At 42.1% G+C, this 16493-nt stretch overlaps 1 pseudogene; it reads left to right on the top strand.

Moving 5' to 3' along the window:
* Nucleotides 1-12459: 12459 nt before the first annotated feature.
* LOC124778875 lies at nucleotides 12460-12577 on the top strand (annotated as a pseudogene).
* The last annotated feature ends 3916 nt before the right edge of the window (nucleotides 12578-16493 follow it).

The following is a 16493-nucleotide window of genomic DNA, read 5'->3' as shown; positions in this document are numbered from 1 at the left end:
CCTTTCTAGGAACTGAACGCTTAGGACGACGTGATGTGGTGTTCATGCGATTAGCCAAAAAGCTAAGGTGCGTATAATGTAGTTCTCCTACCAAAATCTCTCTTATGCGTCCAGTGTATCAAGTAGTTTATCATTGTAGGACTATATGATAACAAACGCAACCAAATGAAACACACATGTCACAGTAAAGGCTACCCAAACAAAGGCGTGTCTGGAGACCGTGGTTGTTATATAAAACAACACACCACCAACAGATTATACAGAGTAATCTTGTCCTCACGAATCGTCTGTCATTGTTCAAGTTCCCTCGACTCAAATTCCTAAAACATTCCCGTCGAACCTAGATCTTCTTAAAAGTGGGCAACAGAAACTTATGGCCTCTCTCGCTCATCAACCCCGAGCCAGTACGGTGTTTGCACCCGGGAGAGTCGAGGTTCAGATCCCGTTTCGGCCACCTACGGCAGCAGAGCCCCGTACATACGGTATAAAAGAGCAGTGCATTGGCGGGGTTGTCACTTGTACTCAGGTGATTCGTGTGAAAAGGATTCCGACTTGATTTGGCCGCACAACGGGAATTAAGCTGACTTTTAATACAAAATGGTGGTTAGATCTATAGACATGGGACATTCGATTTCGGAAATCGTTACGGAATTCAATTTTTCGATATCCACAGTGTCGAAAGTATACCGAGAATACCAAATTTCAGGGATTACCTCTCACGACGGGCAACCAAGTGGCCGACGGCCTTCACTTGACGACCGAGAGCAGCGGCATTTGCGTAGGGTTGTCAGTGCTAAAAGACAAGCAACAATACGTGAAATAACCGCAGAAATCAGTGTGGGATGTACGACGAACTTATGACAGGTCTGGACAGAGCGGCGAATTTTGGCGGTAATGGGCTATGACAGCAGACAGACGCGAGTGTTTTTGCTAACAGCACGACATCGGCTACAGAGCCTCTGCTGGGCTCGCGACTCTATCGGTTGGAGCCTAGCCCATTCGAAAAACGTGGAATCGTCAGATGACTCCCGATTTCAGTTGGTAAGAGGTGATAGTAGCGTTCGAGTGTGCCGCAGACCCTGCGAAGCCATGGATCCAAGTTGTCAACATTCCACTGTGCAAGCTGGTGTGGTGGCTGCATAATAGTGTGGGCTGTGCTCACATAGAATGGACTGGGTCCTCTGGTCCAAATGAACCGATCATTGACTGCAAATGGTTACATTCGGCTAATTGGAGACCATTTGCAGCCATTCATGTACTTCATGGTCCCAAACAACAGTGTAATTATTATAGATGACAATGCGCCATCTCACCAGGCCACAATTATTCGCGGTTGCTTTGAATAACGTTCTGTACAGCTGGAGCGAACGATTTGGCCAACCACATCGCACGACATGAATCCAATTGAACATTAGTGGGACGTACTCGTGAGGTCTGTTCGTGCTCAAAATCCTGGACCAGTGCGCTTCCGCAATTGTGGACGTCTGTAGAGGCAGCATGACTCAACATTTCTGTGGGGGACTTCCATCGACTTATTGAGTCCATCACTCGTCGAGTTGCTGCACTACGCCGAGCAAAAGTAAGTCCGTCGCGATATTAGGAGCCATTCCATGACTTTTGTCACCTCAGTGGTTTCCCTACACCGAGTGAAGCGAGTACCATGATGGTTTCATTTGCAACGGTACTGCTGACTTCCTTCCCGATCTTTATCCTAGGCGAGATTGTGTTGTGAAGGTGCATTTCCACGTAGATAACGTACGGGCAAAACAGCTCGTCCAGTCTGACACAAACCTAAATGCCGCATGCGTGACGCAGCTAGCACATAGTTGCTATCCCAATGCTGTTAATAAAAAAGGGCGTGTTGCACTTCGTGCTAGCTACATGTGAGTCAATGCATCCATGTGACTTGTTGCAAGTGACGCTGAAAGCACTTCATTTGTTGACTGTTGTCATAAGTCGTATGAGTTGTGACACATTTAAAATGGGGGCTAGAAAGATGATTAAGAAACGATAAACTAGGGCTGCTTTCCAGTTTAAAAAGGTCGTAGTGTTTTGGAACCATACGATTTACTGACAAAATTCCTTCGTCAACGTAAAAGAAATTCTGTCAAAGAAAGGTGATAAATCGCCTAAAAAAGTGAGAAAATGTTATGACTAACTATCTCGAACACATTGTTATAACACTACTTTCCTATTTCCCAGTGCAAAATCATACAGAAGACATATTACAGTTCTGCATACTTGTAGTAGAAATGATAGGTTCGGAGTTCCGAAACACAAACATCAATGAAAGATAACTGCCAACTGTAGTCATATATCTCAAAGTCAGTAACAGTTCCGACAACAGCCGGTTTTCATCAGTATAGCTGGTATCGTATTTTACTTTAACTGGCATGCCCTTAGGCATCAAGTACCTAAAATTTTATAAACTATCACTTACTAGTTTCTTAAAACTGTCATTGAGAAATTCCAACAAATAATTCTCTTCTTCTTCTTTTCCTTCCATAACTGGAGATTATGACCAATACCGTAACTGATGCTATCGTTTTACAAAGACATGATGTACTTTTTCCACTGTAATTGACTGAGACGTATGCCACAGACACATTCTGGTAACAAAAATTTTGTACCCTAATTCCATGTCACGCACCGAGACTTGGCAACACTAGACAACATGCAGCGTAGGACTTTAGGCAACATGTCGCCTAGATTCGCCTCGTGGAATTCTGCCTTAATGACCTCATCTTCAAACAAACCTTAAACCGTCTTCCTTCCTTTTTTTCCTGAGCCACTAAAGCACCTTTAATAATATAAATTCCCTTCCATCTTCGCATTCTTCCAAGCTTTGCCTACACATACTTCGTATCATTTCTAGAGGTAACAGGTACATGCTATCTCTGCGTTATCATCTGTGTATAACCCTACCACATTTCCACCCTTACTGCCTGTGCTCCTTTTATACCCTACCTTCTGCACGAATGAATGCTCCATAACCTCATAAACTCCTTCATACAGGCACACCAGTCATTCCTGAAACCCAAATTCCACTATTCATTTATAGACGGCATCAATCTTCATCCTCCTGTACCATGTTGTTGCTGTACCCTTGTCTGATTTGCTTTCCGACTTTCACTCAGCGCGAAGAAGCTGCGCAACAACGATCTATAATGCAAGTCATTTAAATCAAAGCTCCACAATCATTATCAATAATTACATCAAAAGTACTTCGAAATTAGCAAGACCAAAACACTTACGTTATGTAGAAAACAATTTATTGCATTATCATCACATTTTATTTGATAAGTTCTAAGAATACACGTACCCGTACTTTGCCATATCTCGCAAGTAGCGTGAGATGTTTAATGCTAGCTTGTGAGGAAAAATGATTAAAATATACACCAAATCATCTGCGAGCTGGATTGACGAATACTGGCGCGGACGCCAGCTGGTCCCTTTTCTATTCCTTACGCTGAAGCGAATGCCTCAGCTGTATCGAAAAACTGTCGCAAAACTACAACAAGTAAACTGTTGCTGAAGCACATGAATTAAAATTTTGACGTTCGCAGTCAGATGGTGAAAACAGCGTTGGCCCTCTTCGGCTTAAAATGGCGACTGGTGTCAGGAAGGACATTCGATCACAGAAGCCAGTGCCAGATCGAACGACTCGTCACATACGATACCACAAAGAAACTTCGAAAAGTGTTTTGGTTCTATTTTTACCATTTTTAATTATTTCTAAAATACACAAGAACTGTATGGCTGAAGAAAAGAAATCTAGAATGAAATTAATCCTGTTTTTTCCTAAAGGCAAGGAAAAAATAGACAACTGCTTTAGAACCCTAACATGTTACAACTTTGAGGTGCAAGCATAGGGAAACAGCTGACGTAGTACAGGGAGTAGCGGTACCGACGTTAGCGACAAACGTTGAGGACGAAATTCGGGATCATGAGGTAGACTAAATGAAGGGAATGTGCTACTTTGAAAGTAAAATAGCTTCTTATTGTTTCAGCTCGTTCCGTGAACTGGAACTTAAGTGCTTAATTTAGAATTTCAACAAATATCAAGAAACATAGGCCAAACAAACTGCAACCAGTAAAATCATGAATTTCAAAATTTGTAATAGAGATAATAATCTTTGGTGGATTCAATTTATATTTTAGAAAAGAGATAACACAGTGAGTGGGTAAACCCTATGTCTGTCTTTGTTCTAACCCAAAAATGAGTTTTTAACTATTCTGGAACAAATTGAATCTCAGGCACTCTAAATTAATTTTAACTCATGCAGATTAATGGTAAATATTATCGGTAGATAGTTTTCGAAATAATAAACTAGTCGTCTTTATAGCAATGCTCACCTTTATTATAATTTTCTGCATTGAATAATTTGTTTTCTCCGACAAGATATGTCATTATGTCTAAAGGTTTCAGTATGAAAGAACAAAGTATAAAAGCCATCACGTACGAACTCATCGGGGACCAGCGAGTAAAGGTACTAAGGATAGCAGCTATTTAATTTGATATTTATATCTCTGCTCCAGTAAACGGTCTTATCAGAGATGTACCTTTTCTCTAAATAGGCATCGCACACTCCCGGAAAAAAAAAATTTAGCACCCTGAAGGACAAACTCATTTTATTAACCAGTGAGATGACAGATAGTTCATTGTAGGAATATTATGATAACAGATCCAGACCAAATGAAACACACATGTCACAGTAAAGGCTGCCCAAACGCTGGCATCAATACACAGTGTACCCTCCACTGGCAGCAACGAATGCGCGTATTCTCGCATGCAAACAATCAGCGAAGGTGCCGAACGGCATCCTGCCATAGACTGTCCCAAGCATCTTGCGCCTTTCTTTGCAACTCTTCTGGTTCTAGGATGCACTGGAGAATAAGGTCCCGCTTCACCATGTTCAGTTGGCGAGATATCTGGTGATCTGGCTGGTCAGGGCAGTTGTTGTATACCACGAAGAGCAGGTTGCCTGTATGGGGACGTGGCAAGGTCCTACTGAAAAAGCACACCACCTTCCTGTTGAAGAAATGGCAGTGACACGGGGATAACAGCCTTTGGAATGTAGCAGGTACCGGTTACCGTAACCTCGAGAAACACGAAACGTGATCGTTAGTTATAACTGAAGTCCCCACTCACCTAGAAGCCTGCGATGGGACCTGTGGATTCAGGAACAGGCGGGTCACCGGGTCTACACCATACACGTGTACGTCCATCGCTCGCATACAGACTGAAACTACTCTCATCACAGAAGACAACAGAGCGCCATTCAGCTCTCCAGTCAAGACTTTTACGACACTGAAGTAACTACGCTTGGCGGTGTCGAGGTGACAGTGGTAGTCTGGAGACGCTTCCCAGTGGTCTCTGATGACACAGCAGGTGCGACATGTGCCCTGATTTCATCCCTGGATGATGTCCGACTAGGCACCATTGCTCGCACAATGCGTCGATCCTGACGCCCCTCTGAACTACGCAGTCTTCCAAAACCTGGGCTACAGATGTGAGAATAATCCACAGACCACTGCTGAAAGCAGTGACATACCAGCGATAGATTGTTCCCAACATGTACAGCAATACATCGACACGTCCATCCAGCTTCCCACAGACCCTCAGAACAACATCGTTCAAATGGCTGAAGCTGTTCAACAGCTCCTCAACAAGCTGTTCACAGTGCTTGAAGTGGGGGTTATGGTTATAACCTAGAATGAACGTTGCAAACAAGCTGTTCACTGTGCTCCAAGGAGGTTATGGTTACAACCTAGAACCAATGGTGCAAGCGAGCTGTTTACCATGCTCGAAGGGAGGTTATGGTTATAACTCAGAATGAATGTTTCAAACAAGCTGTTCACTGTGCTTGGGGGTGCGGGGGGGGGGGGGGGGGGTGGGGGTGGGGGGGGGGTTACGGTTATAACCTAGAAAGAATGTTTCAAACAAGCTGTTCACCGTGCTCGAGGGGGTGTTATGGTTATAGCCTAGAATGAATGTTGCAAACAGGTCTCAGATCTGAACTCAGCACAGTTTGCCTGCAGACTCAAAACAGAAGGTGTACTTGGTGAACTCGAGCGCTATCTGATTGCCGACGACCGTGACAAGTGAAACACTAACACTACAGCCGCTCAGAGAGCACATAGGCCTGTTATACACTGACACACTGGTGACACCGAACACAGTTGTTGAGGATGTTGCACATTTTTTTCCGGCAGTGTGTACTAACATTATTCAAGTGGTTCAAATGGCTCTGAGCACTATGGGACTTAACATCTATGGTCATCAGTCCCCTAGAACTTAGAACTACTTAAACCTAACTAACCTAAGGACATCACACAACACCCACTAACATTATTCTTACAGGGTAAAGCATAGTCATATTTTAGAAGTACGAAGCGCTTATGAAAGCGCTATCAAAAGAAAAATGCAGTATAATTAACTATTATAGTAAATAATCTTCGTCACTTCTTTAGGTTCTATCTTCTTTTGTGGTGTACACTCTACAAATGTTGAAATGTGTGTGAAATCTTATGGGACTTAACTGCTAAGGTCATCAGTCCCTAACCTTACACACTACTTAACCTAAATTATCCGAAGGACAAACACACACACCCATGCTCGAGGGAGGACTCGAACCTCCCCCGGGACCGGCCGCACAGTTCATGACTGCAGCGCCATAGACCGCTCGGCTAATCCCGCGCGGCTGTACACTCTAAAGAAACTTGCTATTCTTCTGTGAAAGGTTAGGGTCATTATTAACATCCATGACTTATTAAACTTATTATTCAGTAATATTCACACCTGTGGGCATATACCTTTTGTCGGAATTTGAATTATTATATTCTTCTTGAAGTCAGGTTCATTTTCTTTGGTGTTCCTGGAGATATTTGCAATTTCGTTTTTGCATTATGCAGATGGAATCGGCCCAAGCAAATATTGCTTATCCTATTTTTCATGTGACACCCAGAGTCAACGGTAAGCATTAGTTTGTTTCCCACTACAAGCAAAATGATGTTTAAAGTTGAATTTTGTGTACCCACCCGATAGAGCTGTCCCAAATAGGTCTAACGCGATATCGGTTTAGCGGTATGTATTAACAGCGACAGTACTCCAGCACCGACTGAGTAGCGCTGCCGTATTTCTGTAGCAGCCAGCGCGGGGCAGGGTGGCACGAGAGACAGGAAAGTTGGGAAAGGACTACTGCTGGTATACGGTTTACTCTTCATGTTTTACAGTTTCACTAGACTAATTTAGGACCGCCTAAAGAGTTTTTTTTTTTTTTTTTTTTTTTTTTTTTTGCAGCGTAGCGTAGGATTTGATGATGATGATGTTTGGTTTGTGGGGCGCTCAACTGCGCGGTTATCAGCGCCCGTACGAATTCCCAACCTTTGCTCAGTCCAAACTCGCCACATTCAAGATTGATGATGAAATGATGAGGACAACACAAACACCCAGTCATCTCGAGGCAGATGAAAATCCCTGACCCCGCCGGGAATCGAACCCGAGACCCCGTGCGTAGGATTTGAGTGGAGTGGGATTCTGACTGTTGTACAGAGTAGGAATTGTACAGATGTGGACTCAGTTTTAAAAACAATTTATTCAACATAAAATATCTTTGACAATTGACAATGAGTAGTACAACTGACCTGAACGTGCAGACCAATTCCAGTTCTTGAAGGCAAGACCTGAAATGAGAGAATAACAACGTAAAATACCTTAAGCACAATGTAACAAAATCTAAATTATACTACAGCCCAGTAAAACTGGCCAACAACAACAGTAGTTGGCAATATGTGGCCAAGGGTCCCGGGCACTAAAATGGCAAACGAGAATAGCTTCCACAAATAACCACTTAGAACAAGAAAAAATAAGAAAACAACTCTTTGGCTTAATTAAAGATTACTTACATTAGGACTCAATTAAATCTTAATCTACGAGCACTGCCATCACAAACTAATCACCCAAAAAAAAAAAAAAAACAAAAAAAACGCTAGAATTTATTCACTGCAATACTATCTATGAAAATTTTGCAATTACAGTTTTCTCTGCACATGAAATTACAAAATCAATAACGCTCCCATCGGAACAATAATAAAATAATTTTTCGTATGGCAAATACAAAATCAGTCTCACTCACAGCGTGAAGTTAACGAGACCGATGTGGCAATACGACATTCGATTAGAGAAAACAATCGCCACCACAGAATAACCTCAATACGCCACGCTGTACAGACATATCTTTCTTGCTCCTCTTGTAATGTGAAAACACCTGTCTGCGTCTCTTCTGATATGCCGAAGGAAAAGAAATATGTTGGCAGAAAACTGCCGAAGAATTCAGAGGTCCTATTGGAAACGTGAGGAAGGTGGTAAAGTCATAGTTGTTCGTATCACACGGGAAATAAGTAACCAAGTAGAAGCTTAGTAATTAGTTGTGGTAAAAAAACAATAGCCTGTAAATTTCCTTGAAAATAAAAAGGGAGAATATATATGTACTATCATACTGATGAAAATTAAAGCCTGATTATTTGTACTATTATACTGGTCAAAATTAAAGCCTGATTATTCTCGTTGCTTACATTCATTGTATCTGTCATTACATCGCTGATGTATCAGTGTTATGATACAGATTTATCAGGGATTACGCTATCTTCTTTCTGACAAACTCTGCAGCATAGTTTATCGAGTAGCCTGCATCACAGGACATATGCATATTTCATAACTAAAAAAAAAAAAGGTTCAAATGGCTCTGAGCACTATGGGACTTAACATCTGAGGTCATCAGTTCCCTAGACTTAGAACTACTTAATCCTTACCAACCTAAGGGCACCACACACATCGATGCCCGAGGCAGGATTCGAACCTGCGACCGTAGCAGCAGCGTGGTTCCGGACTGAAGTGCCTAGAACCGCTCTGCCACAACGGCCGGCTTTTCATAACTCATTAATCACATTTTATTGGCATTATCTTCCTTATACGTACTTTAATAAAATCCTTGAAGTGCTTCGCATATGACACTGCAAAAATCAGTAACTACCTAACATACAGATTCTCTTGAAATGCGGAAGAAATCACTAACGCAAGTGTCTCTGGTTGCTAATAACCATGGTGTAAGAATCTAACCTTTCTTCAGGTTACGTTGGTCGTCGGTAATTAGTGTTCTGCCCCTAAAATTCCTCCTTAATTTTAATGAGGAGCCAGCAGGAAGCGTCAACCGACGTATGTACAAAGTTTTGGACTAATGCTAAGGAAAGCTGGAGTTGCAATTCAGTGTTAAGTGCACCATTTGAACGCATTTGCTGTTTACGTATAAGTGGAGATACCTAAATTCTTTCCTTTGCTTCGCCAAAAACAGTGCGCTCCCACAGAAAATAATCTGAAGATCAGAGTTTTGCATCGTGGTTCTAACGATATTCCATTATATCTCATTAGCGCCACCAAACATAACGCAGTACCCATAGGCTATGTTTATCATCTCACGTTCGCTTCCGTTGCCTCTAGTGTGAACGATTGTTCAGAGATACAAGCGAATGTTAGTGAACACCGGCGAACTGTGTCTGTATACGCATTCGCTTGTGTTCGCTTCCATTCGCTGTGGTGTAAAAGGTGCTTTTGGGTTTGTACCCGTCAAATTCGCGGGAAGAACGACTGCTGAAATGCCTGTGTGAGGGTTGCAGTTACTCTAATTTCTTGTTATACTGTAAGTATTTTTTTGCGGAATAGCTGGCGTCTTCTTGAAGTGGCTGCCAATTCAGGTAGATCGGGATTCACTCACGCCCTTCATTGAGTCAGGTTAACGTTTGGAGAAGACTGGAATAAATCTAACAAATAATTGAATTAGTGTGATGTAAGTGCTATTATGCTATTATAAGATGAACAGATTGTCATAGGAAATAAAACGAAATTATTGTGCCTCGTATCAAACCAGTCTTCTGGTGACCCACAAGAAAGTGTTTCTCTCTATCTCATTTCTTCCCGTTTCTCTCTTTCTCCCTCCCTCTCTCTCTCTCTCTCTCTCTTTTCATCCTTTTCCGCCGTCATTATTGAGGTCTCCAGTCCGAAGACTGGTTTGGTGCAGCTCTCGACGCTACTCTATCCTGCGCACGGCTCTTCATCTCCGAATAACTACTGTAACGTACATCCTTTTGAACCTTCTTACTATATTCGTCTCATGGTTTCCCTCTACACTTTTACCCCCGCAGTTTCCTCCAATATTATACTGGTGACCCCTCGATGTCTAGGAATGCGTCCTATCACCCGATCCCTTCCTTTACTCAAGTTATGCCACAAATTTATTTTCCTCCTAGTAATATTCAGTACCTCCTCATTCGTTACATGATCTAGCGATCAAATCTTCAGCATTCCTCTGTTACAGCACAATTCAAAAGCTTCTGCTCTCTTCTTCACTGGACTGTTTATCGTCCACGTTTCACTTTCATACAAAGCTACAACTGTGACCTTCAGAAAAGACTTGTTAACACTTAAATCTATATTCTATGTTAGATTTATTTCTCTCCTTCAGAAAAGCTTCTTTTTGCCATTTCAGTGTGCATTTTATATTCTTTCTGTTACCGCTATCAACACTTATTTTACTGCCCAAATAGCAAAACTCTTTTGCTGCTTCTAGTGTCTCGTTTCCTAATCTAATTCGCTCGGCATCGCCTGATTTAATTCGATTACATTCTATTACACTTCCTTTTTGCTTCTGTTTAAGTTCATTTTAAATCCTTCATTTAACACACTGTTCATTCCCTTTAACTGCCCTGCAAGTCCTTTGCTGTCTGTGACACCATTACAACGTCGTCGAAACAATCTCTTTGAACTTTAATTCCTTCTCCTATTTTTTCTTTGGGATTTCTTACTGCTTGTTTAATGTACAGGGTGAACAATGTCTTGGTAGGCTACAATGCTGTTTCACTCAGTTCTCAACCACTACTTCCCGTCGACTGCCTGAATCCTTACAGCATCCTCTTGCAAGTATACAACCTTCTTTCATGACTTTTAAACCAGATATATGCGATGATTAAATTATGCCGTCTGCAAATTCCTACTAGATACCATCCTCTCTCATTGTTTTCCCTCGTTCATGTTGTCATACCCTTTTCCTTTTCTTGCAGTCCATGATACTGAATTCCAGTTCCCCATCAAAATTAAATTTTTCTCCATCTTCAACTATATGAATAATTTCTTTTATCAAATCATAAAATGTTCAAATGCATGTGAATTCCTAAGGGAACAAACTGCTGAGGTCATCGGTCCCTAGACTTATACACTACTTAAACTAACTTAAACTAATTTATGCTAATAACAACACACACACCCATGCCCGTGGGACGACTCCAACCTCTGGCGAGAGGGGCCGCGCAATCCATGACATGGCGCCTCTAACCGCGCGGCCATTCCGCGCTGCTATCGCATCGAATATGTCTTCAATCTCTTGATCATTTGCGAAGCTAGTCGGCATTTGAAGTTGTACTCTTGTTGTGGGTTTCGGCTTCGTGTCTATCTTGGCCACGATAATGCGTTCACTATGCTGCCCTTAATAGCTTGCCCGAATTCCTATTTTCTCATTCATTATTAAACCTACCCCTGAATTACCCCTGGTTTTGTAATTATAACCCAAACTCATCTGACCAGAAGTCCTGTTCAACCGGCCACCGAACGTCAATAATTCCCGCTACATCCAACTTCAACCTATCTATTCGGCTTCTTAAATCTTCTGAAATATTTGCGCGATTAAGGGATCTAACATTCCATGCTCCGACACGTAGACTGACAGTTTTGTTTTTCCTGATGACACATCCTCCTGAGTAGTCCCGATCCGGAGATCCCAGTGAGGAACTATTTTACCTCAAGAATATTTTACCCAATGCCACCATTCTTTAACCACACAGTAGAGCTGCACACCCGTGGGAAAAATAACGACTGTAGTTTCCCCTTGCTTTCAGTCGTTCGTAGACCCAGCACAGCAAGGCCATGTTGGTTGAATTTACACGGCCAGATCAGTCAATCCAACAGACTGTTGAATTGCAACTACTGAAAAGGCTGCTGCCCTCTGTCTCGCCTCTCAGTAGGTACAGCAATCCGTATCTTTGAGGCATGCAAGTTACCCCATTGCAGGAAGGGCCATGGTTCGAAATTGAAAAGCTCATTTCATCCGAGAAGCTAAACTGGTTTTATAAAAACATCTTGTAGATTGGAGTGTTTAGAAAGGACAAGGACAAGGGATTATTTTCTTCAAGAAGAAGTACAAACATGTCATTGCGAGGTTATAGGGTATTTACAGTTTCAAAAATACCGAGTTATAATTCTTATACTCTACAAACCACCGCTCTTATAGTATAGGTATCCACCAGGTGTTATTCATCCAGCAAGTTTTCCCATCAGCGCTAAGAAACTCAGAAAGTTGTAAAACGGTAAAAAAACACCTCCGAATTATCTCTGTTATGCATGCCATAAGGGCCAACGGCCTTGCCGCAGTGGTAACACCGGTTCCCATCAGATCACCGAAGTTGAGCGCTGTCGGGCAGGGCTAGCACTTGGATGGATGACCATCTGGTCTGCCGAGCGCTGTTGGCAAGCGGGGTGCACTCAGCCCTTGTGAGGCAAACTGAGGAGCTACGTGATTGAGAAGTAGCGGCTCCGGTCTCGTAAACTGACATACGGCCGGGAGAGCGGTGTGCTGACCACATGCCCCTCCATATACGCATCCAGTGACGCCTATGGGCTGAGGATGACACGGCGGCCGGTCGTCCCGTTGGGCCTTGATGGCCTGTTCTGGAGGATTATAGTATAGTATGGATGCCATAAGAGCCCTGCAGTTCAATTGTTATCTGCCAATCTCTACTTCCGTTTGCTTTATTTGAATTCGAGGCAACGAATTATAGCAAGACGGACTTGGATTATAAATATGCAAGTGAAGGGAAATCTCCGGGAAAGTCAAATCGCAAACTAGTGACGTAAACGACCATGTAAAGCTCCTTGTTGCATCGTATCTTCTTATTCTATCCCTATTCTGCATTCATTTACTTCGTGATTACATCGTTCGATACTTATTATTTAGATACTCTGCGACAAAAATAGTACGCTTCCGAGTACAAATTACGGGTGAGAAAACATGTTGACTAACAGCTGTCAAAGTGCCGGTTTTTCCCGCGCCTAGTCTGCTGATGAGCGGTGTAATGCCAGGATAAGCCGTGGAACACGGATGTCAAACGAGAGTTACGCATCTGACGACAGCTTCGTCGCAGAGTGTCAATTAAACTGATTCCGATGTTCTGCGAAATTCTGAACAAGATCAACCGGTTACCTCATTAACTCAAATTTCACGAAGGAAGTGTCTCCTATTTGACAACGTTGGACGATAAATATATAAGTCTACTAACAAATATATAGTACATATCAAAGCAATTTGGATATCAGTGAAATTCACCCGATCTACCCGGGAAAAAATTACGTCTACAACTGCTTGGTGTACACTTAAAACATCGAACAGCCAAGAGAAACACAGACACGATCCTGCCGAAAAAAGAGAGGTTCAAAACTATTTAACCTAGTGAAAGCATTTCCCTCCATCTTGTCTGAAACTAAGAAAATCATAGTCTGTAAAACGTAAAAGATCGCAATCTTCTCAGATCTCCCAATTACTCAGTAGCTGTTTTCACGTACCATTGTGTGCGTGAGGCGTTTAAAATGAATACCGAATTGCAGCCTTCTTTCAACATCACATGCTAATTATCAGAATCAAATAATTAAATTACAAATACTTGGAAACTATAAAGAATAATAGTGTGGCAGATTTTGTCACTGTGTACAGTTGGAGGGGGAGGGGGTAGGGAGAGAGGGCGGTCGCGTACATTTAAGGGACCTTGTGAACCGTCTCTGACCTCAACATCGATGACACATGATTGCAAATTTTTCTTCTTTTGTGTTATTGAGCCTCTGCTGCGCTTTTTTTCCTAATACTCACAGTGGGCAAAAATTCAGTCGACTTCAGCAAACGTAAAGCTGATACCGTGTAAATCGCCTCTAGCCTTGATAATGGGCATGGTTCGGCAGGAAGAGAGTCCACAAGTACCTTCACGCATTCCGTACCAAGCTGAGGTCACTCATATATGACTGGATTACTACCAAACTGCGAGAATGTTGGTTGCTATGTTTCAACTGCTGCTGCAATTGGTCTCAGATATTTTCTTGGGATCACAATTGGAAGTGACGTAAATTCAAAGAAAAAGTACCAGTGGTAGCTGAGGAGTTTATACCAAATTAATTAATTAGTGATGGTACTGATCCCCACACGTCAGAAGAGTGCTGTAGAAATAACGAAAGAAGCAGGCCAAATTTAAAAGAATGCAAAATCTCTATCATTGCTGATGTTTTACTGAAGCTCGAAATTCAGGGAGGACTTCAGTGCGGAATCATTTAATTGTTTACCCAACGAAACTCCGTCTCGAAATCTGGCAGAAAATCCCAAGATCTTCAGGTCATATATAAAGTACACCAGCAAGAAAAAACCACCAGTACCTTCACTGCGCGATACCAATGGTAATACGAGGGTTATTCCAAAAGTAAGGTCCGATCGGTCGCGAAATGGAAACGACTATGAAAATCCGATAAAGCTTTGCACAGATGTGTTGGGTAGTGTCTCTAGTATAACCCCAGTTAGCATCACGTCGCTCTTCTCATTTCTGAGCTCGCAGTGAGTGCGTAAAGATGTCTAGAAAATAGTGTCTGCCGCCAAGTACGAGGGCCTGGTGAGAAATTTCGCCTGAAGCTATGCAGCCAACATTACATAACTGTCGTGCTGTTTCGTCTTCACGACAATTCTCAGCCGCATTCTGCAGGGGCAATGAAGATGCTCCTGCATCGTTTTCAAATGGAAATGTTAGATTACCCACAATACAGTCCGCAATTGTCTCCCCCTGAGTTTCATCTCTGGTCACATGAACCGCTGTCTTTGAAGACAACATTTTGACACAGACAACGAGGTGTAGGCCAGCGTGGAGAATTGGCGGAAAGCACTGGCGGCTGCCTTCTATGATGAGGCTATTGAAAAGTTGGTACAACGCTATGACAAAAGTCTAAGTCAGAACGGCGACTACGTAGAGAAGTAGCTGAAAGGTGTAGCTAATTGTTACAAGTAAAACATTTCTGATGTTCACTGTGGTTTCAATTTGGCAATCAATCGGACCTTAGTTTTGGAATAACCCTCGTATTATCGTTGACAGTGCCACTAACGCGGAGCTATTAAACACAGTGTTCCTTAATTCCTTCACCAAAGAGGATGAAGTAAATATTCCATAATTGGAATCACGAATAGCTGCCAGTCTAATTTAGAATCAGGCATTGTCTGTGTAGCGAAGCAGCTTATATCACTTAATAAAGGCAAGTCTTCTGCTCCAGACTGTATAGCAATTAGGTTTCATTCAGAATATGCTAACATAATATCTCAATACTTTACGATCCTATACAACCGCTCGACCGACGAAAGAATCGAACCTAAAAACTCGGAAATTGCACGGATCACTCCAATACTCAAGAAAGGAAACAGGAGAAATCCGATGAATCACAGACCCGTTCTACTGACTACAATTTGCAGTAGCATTTTGGAAACATATTGTGTTCGAACATCATTAATTACACAAGGAAAAGGGTCTGTTGACACATAGCACAAATTCAGAAAACATTGTTTTTGTGAAACACAACTAGCTCTTTATTCCCAGTACGTAATGAGTGATTCCATATTACTAGATTTTCAGAAGGCTTTTGACACTGTTCCTCATAAGAGACGTCTAATCAAATTGCGTACATATGGAGTATCGTCACAGTTATTTCACTGGATTCGTGATTTCCTGTAAGAAAGGTAACAGTTCATAGTATTTGATGGAAAGTCGTGGAGTAAAACAGAGGTGACAGCTGGTTTTCCCCAAGAAAGTGATACAGGCCATTTGCTGTTCCTGGTGTATATAAATGACTTAAGAGACAATCTGAGCAGCCCCCTTACATTTTCTGCAGACGATGCTGTCATTTATTGTCTAGTTAAGTCACGAGAAGATCAAAACCAATTGCAAAATGACTTAGACGCGATATTTGTATGATGCGAAAAAGGGCAGTTTACTCCAAATATGGAAAAATGTGAGGTCATACATATGATTACTAAAATAAATCCGTTAAATTTCGGTTACATATTAAACCACACGAATTTAAAGGCTGTCAGTTGAAATAAATACCTAGGAATTACATTTACGAACAATTTAAATTGGAACGATTACATGGAGAAGGCACGCCAAAGACTGCGTTTTATTGGCAGAACACTTTGAAGATGCAACAAGTGCACTGAAGGGACTGCCTACCCTATGTTTGTCGATTGTCTTCTAGAGTACTGCTGTGCGGTACGGGATCCTCACGAGTTGGGATTGGCGAATGACATAGAAAAAATTCAAAGAATGGGAGTGCGTTTTATACTATTGCGAAATAGGTGAGAAAGCATCACGCA

This window comes from Schistocerca piceifrons, chromosome 2, assembly GCF_021461385.2.
Source record: "Schistocerca piceifrons isolate TAMUIC-IGC-003096 chromosome 2, iqSchPice1.1, whole genome shotgun sequence".
NCBI classification, from domain to species: Eukaryota; Metazoa; Arthropoda; class Insecta; order Orthoptera; family Acrididae; genus Schistocerca; species Schistocerca piceifrons.
This window is presented reverse-complemented; position numbering and strand designations above follow the sequence as displayed.